The 10260-nt window shown below is 43.0% G+C and overlaps 1 protein-coding gene across 7 annotated transcripts in view; it reads right to left on the reverse strand.

Moving 5' to 3' along the window:
- Nucleotides 1-10260, reverse strand: part of LOC144768536 (uncharacterized) — a 1350740-nt gene that overhangs the window by 1340281 nt on the left and 199 nt on the right. The gene's annotated exons all lie outside the window — the stretch shown is intronic.

A 10260-nucleotide genomic window follows, 5' to 3' on the forward strand; every position in this document is an offset into this window, starting at 1 on the left:
TTTTCCCTGTACTCTGCCATTTTCTTTCCAATGTCCTCTCCCGAATGCACTGCCCCATCTCTCTGCCCCATACCACGTCCCCTGTCCCCACACCTCGCCCTCACGTGCCCGTCTCCCCAGTAAGCGCTCCTGGTGTGCCCCTTCGTCGCCCTGCCCTGTCTCCTGGATAAAGCACATGGCAGCGCCAGATGTTGAACTCTCCTCCACAGGGCAGCAGCGCGGAGAGCCGCCCCAAGTCTCTCCCACTCACAACCCCCCCCCCCCTTCCCAAAGTGGTGATCGCGGATAGATAAAGGAAATGATCACAAACCTCCAAAGTCGGAGATGATGCCCTCCAAGTGCGCGTTGACGGCCGGATCGGACATCTTTCTCACCCTCTCTCGGTCCCAAGACAGAAAAAAAGAAGAAGCAAGAACGCCCACACTTTGATTGCGTCCGCGAATGTTTTCTCCTTTTTTTTCCTCCTTTTTTCTCGTTGCCGCTTCGCAAAAAAAATAATATAATAAGCATTTACAATGCAAAGGAGGGGGGCGGAAAGGCACGGAGAGCGGGAGAGCGGAAGGGGGGCGGGAACGGCCACGGGAGAGCGGGAACGGCCACACACTGACGGGAGAGCGGGAGGGGGGCGGGAACGGCCACGGGAGAGCGGGAACGGCCACACACTGACGGAAGAGCGGGAAGGGGGAGGGAACGGCCACGGGAGAGCGGGAACGGCCACACACTGACGGAAGAGCGGGAGGGGGGCGGGAACGGCCACACACTGACGGGGGGGGCGGGAAACGAACCAACAGCGGGAGGGGGGACAGGAAAGGGAAGACTCACCTAGACTTCCTCGGCCGGCGGTCGGCCGCAAAATGGCCTAAACAAACCTCGACGAGCCCGAAAAAACGCCCCGCCCACCGCTGCATGACGTGGCCAAAAGGGAAAAATTCTCGGGAACGCCCCCGAATCTGGTCCGGCCTTTGACGGACAGATCCGGCTCCCAATGGCTAGCCTCCATTTATGGAGCTAGCCAATGGGAGGAGGGGGCGAGGAGGGGGCGGATACCAGACTACACAGAAGAAAACATTAGATTTTGCTAGCGCATGCGTACTTCGTACGCATTGCGTAGGCAAAACCTAAAAATTGGCATTACATAGTGGACATACCAAGCCTACAGGGATTAGTCTCCAGGACACCCAAAATATGTTACAGGAGAGGTAAAAACCTCCGCAACATACTTTGTCCAAGCTATATAGAATCCAATAGACGGCCAAACTGGCTTATGCCTTCCACCAAGGGTTTCTATACATGCAGTGACTGCAACATGTGCGCATTAGGGAGAAACAGAACCAAGAACTTCTGTTCAACACGAATAAAAACTATACAATTGATTTCCTGATTAACTGCAACACCAAATATGTGGTTTCCATATTGGGGTGTGACTGCAACAAAATTTATGTTGGCAGTACCAAGAGAGGTCTCAAGATCCGCATCCAGGAACACGTGCGTGCAAGACGTAATGGGGATATGAGACACCCCATGACCTTCCACATGCAGCAATGCCATAAAGACAAAGATGACATGTGGTTCATAGGTATTGATCACCAACCCATCCACCCAAGAGGAGGAGATAGGGAACTTGCACTGAGAAGACGAGAGGCGGGTTGGATATGTAGACTACGTACTACGTTGCATTGAACTCGGTCACAACACCGAGGATGAGCTACATCACTTCCTTAATTAGTCTTATCCCCCTTGTATCATAATTCTGTACTATATCCTTGTCTCTAGTCCCCTTGTAACATACATTGCACTATTGAATATCCAGTTGTACGCTATACAAGTTAGGTCCACTGCGTAGTGAGCTTTTCGGTAATGTTACTCCTTTTTAGAAAGACTTGGCATAGCACAGCACAACCATGTTATGCTCACATTATGTAAATATATAAAAAGATTACATCAACTAAGATTAATCTCAACATGCAAGAATATCCATGCTGGTAACTGTTTACGTACATATGTGTACTCTCTTATCAAGATTCCTCCGCACGCCCCCCCCCACCCCTTCTTTGTCATCTAAGGGGTCAATATGGCTCAAGGCAGATCACACTTATTTCTGAGGATTGCCGCCATGGATCATGTAAGCATTGGTGTCTATCCTACGTAAAATATTTCATCGTAACAATTGTTACATTTTACATGTTCTGCAAAACATTTTAAGACAAATTTGGTTATGAATTTATTTTCTCTCCAATTTTTCCAACATCATTGGAAATACGGATACATTCGGGGAGGACTCTCGCTTAACAAGCACATTAGCCCTAGAAGTTCGATCAACCGGACAAATGCCCTGTGCTATAGAATTCACATGAAGCATTAAATACATAAACATAGGCTAAGATGGCCGCCGTTTTCGTCCTGACTTTCCGCAGTCCTCTAACGGCACTCTCCGGCTTCTACCCCATGATTAGCCAAAAAATAAACTTCGCTCGTGATCTCATCATCATTCTCTCCTACTATGCTCAATATACAAATTCTAAAGTATAGGGGTTGGCGCCGCAGGTTATTAGCTTTAAATTAGCCTATCGGTTTGAAAAACGGTGAAATATATTCCATTTTCACTTGTGTTCTGTTAATTATGGTAACCACACAAGTCAGTCAGTCACAATACACTTTATTCGATTTTTGTTAAAATCATAAAAGGCAAGAGAAAAACATACATTAAAAACATATCAAAAGTACCCACAATTCATTTTGTTTTTACAGTGTCCGTGAAAGAGTCACTTAATTAATCTCCATGAAATATGAAATAAAGTTACAGTTAATATGTTAATATTTGGGTTAAAGCAATACAGTTCTAGGAATTCTTTTGTTTCTTCCTCTGTAAGCGGCTGTTAGAAAACTTGCTACACAAAAAGTGACGTGTGCATCCGATAATCTTTGGAGATAAAGCAAGGCTGGTCTCACTTGTATGAAGCCAAGAATTTTCAAGAGGGGAATTAGATATTTTCTCCTCTCCGTGTCATGAAATGCACAAAAAAACAGAAAATGGAGAGTGTCCTGATTAGAAAACTGGTCACACTCACACGGTGGTGCATGCTCCGGTTTACCCCACATAGGGAAGGTGCCTAGTAAATAGTGGATCAAGTTCATTCTAAATCTGGTTAGCAAAAATCTGTGCAAGGGTTTAGAAACATATTGCAGGTATGGTTCCATCGAGGAGGAAGAGGACAAAACCAAATGTGCTCTTACTGATGGTTTGTTAACTTCAGACTCCTCTCTCATTAAGCGTGTCCTCCCCTGAAATTCCTTCTTAATCCATGCAATATCTGCTTTCCTGATTATTGACGGTGTTGAATATAGGTCAGGTCTCCCGAGGGCAGTGAATGATGACTTTATGTATCTCAACCAGGGTATGTTCATTGCCCCCTCCCTTGCAGTCACATCTTTAAGAATTGTATGGTTTAAAGACAACTCAGTATTTAACCAGGTATTGGCCCAAAAAAGTAAAGGGGCCAATTTCAATCCATCTATGATATAGGGTAGGCCAACTTCCTCATGTATGGAGTAAGTAGGTGTGGAGTTTGGAACCGACAGCATTCTTCTAATAATCTTATTCTCTACCCTCTGCATACTATCCAGGTTGGTATAACCCCACAATGCTGCACCATATGAGGCTATCGAAATGCATTTACTTTTGTAAACTTTTAACACGGCTTCCATTGGTTTAGCCCCTAGTCTTTTAGTGAAATCCATCAGGGCTGCTGTGGACCGGGCTAAAGAAATATGCTTGGCCTTAATTTGCGGGACCCAGGAGCCCTTCTCGTCAAACAGGACCCCTAAATATGGAAAAACAGGGACCCTGGAGAGAACCTCGCCTTTACAGAAAAAGGTTTTTGTGTGCGATTTATTTTTCTGCGGACCCACGATCATTGTGTGCGATTTGGTCACATTAATTTTTAAATCTAATTTAGCCATAAAGGAACCAAAAAGCTCCAAAAGGGTCTGTAGACCAATGCCCGTGCGGGCGATGAGAACAGCGTCATCCGCATATAGCAGAGCCGGAATCTGCTTCCCACCTACCCGCGGGACATCAGCGTTGCCTGCTAACAAGGACTTTCCTAGATCATTAATATAAATAGTGAATAAAAGTGGGGCCAAAATGCAGCCTTGTCGGACACCCTTATTTGACCTAAAGCTGTCAGAACATCGCCCTTCCCTAGTTACCCGGACCTTCGCAGTAAGTCCTTGGTGCAAGCTTGCTATGAGGGCCACCAAGGAATCCTCGATACCAAGCTCTCGGAGTATAACCCAGAGCTTGGCCCTATTAACCAAGTCGAAGGCCGAGGAGAGGTCCATAAAAGCTAAATATAGTGAACCCTCCCCGGCCACCGTGTACTTAGATATCAGGAGATGTAAATTTGAGCATTGCTCTAAGGTTCCCCGTTTTTCCCTAAAGCCATATTGAATCTCTGCGAGGCCCCCACAGAGCTCCAGGTTTGATCTCAATTTAGTCAATAGTACTCTGCCCAGAATCTTAAAGGCAGAGTCTATTAAAGAAATTGGGCGGTAGCATCCCGGATTCTCCCTATCTCCTTTTTTAAAAATGGGTACTATGACAGATGTATTCCAAGTTTCTGGGAAACATCCATCATTAGTTGCCCTAAAAACATTTGTGAGGACTTTAGACCAGGTTGTTGGGGCATATATAAAAAAGTCTACCGGGACTCCATCTGGTCCCGGAGCCTTATTCTTCGTGGAGTCCATTATAGCTTTATATACCTCCTCCTCGCAGAATTCTACTGCCGCTAGCCCACTGGTCAGTCCTATATCGTTTTCATTCACAGAGTCATTACCGCCGTATATGTTATTAAAATGATCAACCCATTTCTCATCACTGATAATGCAGTCCGAGATTGTGTTAATCTCCCCAGAGAAGAATTGGTTATTTATAATGTCCCAGAATCTCTTACTATTGCGTAGTATATCCACATCAAGCAAGTCATTCCAGGCATTTTTTTTAATTGTGTTTTTCCTATTTTTGATAGCCAATTTGTACTCCCATCTTAATTTAGAGATTAAGGTTTTATCCCTCGGTTTTGCTTTGAGTGCATTTTTCAGGTCTTTATGGGCTTTAGAACAATTTCTGTCAAACCACTTATAGGGCTTGGGCGGCAAATTGGATTTGGGAACTGTGAGTTCCTTAGCTATTTGCGAGCAAATAGAATTAAAAGCTAAAACAGTCTCTTTACTAGTGACATTTTGGTCTAGACAAATACACATGGCTTCCTCTATCTTTGGGCACAGGGAAGCCATAAAGGTTTCCTGAACCACCTTACCCCACTTAAGCCGTCTGCCCTGGTCACTGGGCACCGTCGATGTGCAAGCCCTAGGAGAACCCAGGTGTTTGCTCCATAAGTCACTCCAGTGAACCTGAGCAGAGACTGGATTATGGTCACTGTGTGGGGAGGCAGTTACCTCATATATCCCCATCTTAGAGGTTAAACCATGAGAAACGAAAATGAAGTCTATCACCGACCCACTTTCAGACCCTTTATAAGTGGGCAAAGATTCGTCACTACCAGTGCTAAGGGGTTCAAACATATTAAGGCTAGCAAGAAAAAATTCAAGCGCCTCCCCCGCTTTGGTGTGAGCAAAGTGCAGATTACCACTTTCAGTCTGACCCTCCAGGTTGCCTAAGTTACATTTTAAAACACATTTTTGAATATTAAAATCACCTAAAATTATGAGATCGAAATTAGTGCAAGATTTTTGACTGTAATCGGTAAGAACATTTTCCAAGTGATCCACATGGGCTGTGTCTGTCTGTCTAACCCAAGAATTATAAAAATTTGAGACCACTAGGACCCGCCCTGGTGAGATAGTCCACTCTACCATTAAAATGTTTGGGGAGCCAGACTCTAGTTGTTTAAACGTCCCTGCCAGCTTAAGTGAAAAGAGAAGAACTAGTCCACCCTTAGCTCTTCCTGCACTACTTGGGGTTGCAGGTATAGTAAAACTTGTGAACCCGTCCAACCAGAAAGTAGGTGAGGTGTCCCATGTTTCTTGGAGAGCGATTACGTGGTTGCTGGCTATGAAGTCTAACCATGTGGGATCTGTTCTTTTGGCTCTAGTGCCCGCCACATTCCAACTAAGGAACCGACATGGAATGAGTTCCACCTCCCCTAAGGAAGCTAAAGGCGGTGTCTGAATATGTGTTGGTTGATTATTAGCCACAAGCATAGGATCCTCCGCCCTATCTATTTGGGATTGCAGGGCCGAATGTCTTAGCCCCTCTGGTGTTTCTGCTTGGGCGCCCTTTTCTGAGATCACAAGTCATTTGAATAATTGTTTTATAAGTTAATGAATGTCAGGAGTGGTGATATATTACCCTGCGCTATAGACTTCACATGAAGCATTAAATACAAAAACATAGGCTAAGATGGCCGCCGTTTTCGTCCTAACTTTCCCCAGTCCTCTAACGGCACCTCCCGGCCTCTACCCCATGACTAACCCCAAAAAATAAACTTCGCTCGTGATCTCATCATCATTCCCCCTATTATGCTCAATATACAAATTTTAAAGTGCAGGGGTTGGCGTCGCATGTTATCAGCTTTGAATTAGTCTATCGGTTTGAAAAACGGTGAATTATTTTTCGTTTTCACTTGTGTTCTGCTAACTATGGTAACAACACAAATCATTTGAATAATTGTTCTATAAGTTAATAAATGTCAGGAGGGATGTTATATTGCAACTATGCACTAAGGGATCAGTAAATACAGGGGTATGTAGCTACTCTTAACATATTATAAGATGGCCGCCGCTTACGCTTCGTAAGGCAATAGCGCAATGCCTTTACTTTCAGTTCGGTGTCTTGGCGCGAAAATCACAGGTGTGTTCACTTAAACCAGATTAATACCTGTATATAAGGACATGCACAAATCGGGATGTTCGAACACAGCGACCTTGCGTGTGTTTCGGCGGGACGTAGGCTTTGTGGATGGGCGCCGGCTGTTTAGAATAGGAACGGTAAGACTGTTGGTCCTAAACCCCTATTGGCTTTTGATTCTGCCCATGCGCCTTTCTTTTTGATTAGCAGTTGTTTCATGAGTGGCTCTAGCTCTAAATCTCCCATATATGACTAGCTGGTCATTTAAGTAAGACTTGTCCATGCAAGTTAAGGGGTAGGACACGCTTTAGGGTATCTGAATATATATCTATGATCCCTCAAATTTTCGCTATATTAACAGCAAACACCCTCTCTGTTTATTCTCCACTTGGCAGGCCTACTGGAATACAGTGCCCACATCCTCTTCCCGGGGACCTATAGGACCTTTTTTGTCCCCTGATATTCTGTTAATATTACAGGTAAACTTCTCTGATGTGAAGGCTTTTTTACATCCCATCCCCAGTCTTTATCCATTAATGTCAATTCGCTTATATATATCCCTTATGTTTTTCAGAACATGTAAAAGAACTACAAACATATTAAGTTGTGAGAGTGATCTTTATCTACATTCAGGAATTCCACTTATCCTAGTCCTGAACAAGTACATGAGTACATAGTAAGTTGAGATAATTCTTTGGCCGGACTCTTTAAGCGTAGATTCTCCCTACTCTCTCCGTCACTTTGTAAGGTATTGAATCTGATTCCGTCTCTACTTTCCCTTGTGTCCCTGGAGGTACAACCCTGTCTGTTCCATATTGGATGAAAAAAACTACAGGAATTATACACATCAAAGTGCACAATGGAAAATTGAATCTGGGAAGACGGTGTCCGGACTCTCTGTTGTCTGCATATTTTCATTCTAAAAAGGGGACAGACCATATTTACAAAAGGTAACTAAGTCAACCGCTTATTTTTCTGTTGAATGAAGGGTTCTAAATATTGCCAATTGTGTCTCCCTTTATCCATTAAAAGAGTAAAACCCACTGGTTAGTTCTCAGCAATAGTCGACTTTGGAAATACTCTCGAGCTAATCCCCCACACCATACTGTGTTCCATTTCTGGTTCGGTCTTGTGGTGCCCCCAGGTTTTTATCCTCAGTTTCTCCTTGCCTTGAGAATCCCATATACATGAAGTAATTGGTCCAGCAGATACACCTTGAGCTATGTTTGCTTATTGCCAATGAATTTCTAGTGATAATTCAAGTATTCACTAAGTTTTCCCTGTTAGCATAAAAATGTAAAATATCCAGTGTCTGATTAAGGATTTAATCCTCTATAAATGTAAATATTGTATATATAATCACTTGTACATAACTGTCCATGTACATATAGGCCCTTTTCCATCATGCTTTTTGTGGGTTGATGTTGTTTGTTTGTACAAGCTCTAAATGCCTATGTTTTAGCACTTTTTTAAAATAATGGTTTGTAAATTGTGGATGTTGTTTTAGTGTTTGTTACCTTATGTATATATTAGAGTAATTATTTGCTTGTATGTTTTTACCGACAGCCCTGAAGAAGTCCCAGCTTGGGACGAAACGCGTCGGCTGTACATTGTATTGAATAATTGAAAATAAAGACTACTTGAAGAATAACAACATCTCGCTAACGAAAAACATTATTTTTTGCTCATTAATAACATTTGAATCTGTTTATTGCTTTTTGTGGTGCACCTTTGCGGTTGTTTGACTTGTATTTGATTCCATAAGGAATAGGCACAGTAACGATGGGTGCCAGTCAGTGTGCACACAATTCCCTTTAGTTTCTTTAGGGTTATTTATTATTTGGGGTGAAAGGTAGTCAGGTGCTGGTACTAGGAAGGGTCCATCGTTATACCTTTGGTGTATAGTGGGACAAAGCATGTTGAGGTTTTATAGCCATACCACTTCCCCTTAACCAAAAAAGAAACAGCTGATTGTTCAGTTTAAAAGTCGTAACTCAAATGTGGCTAAATATCACACTTTTCAGGACTAGAGCTTTAGTTCTAAAAGCATCTTAATTCGTGCCCAGCCGTGTTTGGGAGCTTTAAAGGGTTTAAGAAGCCATATAACCACAGAGGGAGCCACCCGACAGAACCTTTAAAAGATGGAACAGGGTGCTGCTCAGCTAACTTTTATTCACCAAGAGACTATGTTATTGGGGTTTTCATGTCATTTAATTTTACATATATAAAGATTTCCTCATTACACATTTTACTTCTCATGGTCCTAGTGAGGACTCAGTTTTGTATTGTGCAACATCTCTTTACGTAATTTCACATCCTGCAACCTAATCTATGTTGTTAATTCAAGAATGTGGGCTAAGTGAGATACTTACCACGGTGAGCCATTTTAGGAAAGAGATACAGGTTTCCAAAGAGGGACAACCTATTTACGTTTATAGAGGTATGATGCTTTTAAGAGAATACATCAATTGAAAAGAGAGTGACACCCTCTAAATATGAAGGCTTTGACAAGGATGAGGTTAACTGACTAGAGGGGGACAAACCACTAAAAGCTGGAGCCAGATGCCTAGTCCAGCTCAAGGTACGCTGCTTGGGTCCATTGCGAGCTGAGCTTTCATATAGCTTCAGCCTTTCACCACACCTCATGTGCTAAAAATTATAGATAAGGCAGAGTCTTTTATGTAAATTGGGCAAGAAAGCAATACACATCTAGAGACTGAACTGCACAATGTCCAACCAGAAAAATGTTGATCAATCCCATCCTCCCTACTAGACCAAACTGTGTGATCCTATGAAGATATTGCATTTCATCAAGCCTTCTTTTTCTTTTAATCACGAACCCACCTTCAAATACATGAGCTTAGGACGTGCGGTGTATAAAACCCTCTTGTTTCTTTTAACAGATTATAATGGTGCTCCAGCTATAGTAAGAATCTAGCCCACATATAGTATACACATGACAACTGGCATGCTTATTTGTTCACTGTTGGCATTTTCGTCAGGACAGGGAGCGGTCACATTTCTTACTCCATGTTTAAAAAGTGAGACTTTTAATAAAACGCCCCTCAATCCAGTGAGATCATCTAAAGCACTAAAGAGAAAAGGTTTCGCGCTATAAATAAATACAGATTTCTAAACATCAGAGAGACTTATCATATGTTGCATGATTTGTGTTGTTGATTTACATGCCAGATATTGTCTTGGCTCGCTCGTGTAGTGCACGGGCTCTTAGAACCACGTCAAACCCTTTATTTACCTCTCCTTGTTAATGTAGGCAAGCCCACCAAAGCATATCTGAATACTTCGTTAACATCCTTCTTACTATGGTCTCCAGAGATTCTACCAGCCGCGTGCCTCCCTCCTTTTCTCTTTCCCTCGACACCCTTAAA

The sequence above is a fragment of the Lissotriton helveticus genome, chromosome 7 (assembly GCF_964261635.1).
Source record: "Lissotriton helveticus chromosome 7, aLisHel1.1, whole genome shotgun sequence".
In the NCBI taxonomy this organism is placed as follows: Eukaryota; Metazoa; Chordata; class Amphibia; order Caudata; family Salamandridae; genus Lissotriton; species Lissotriton helveticus.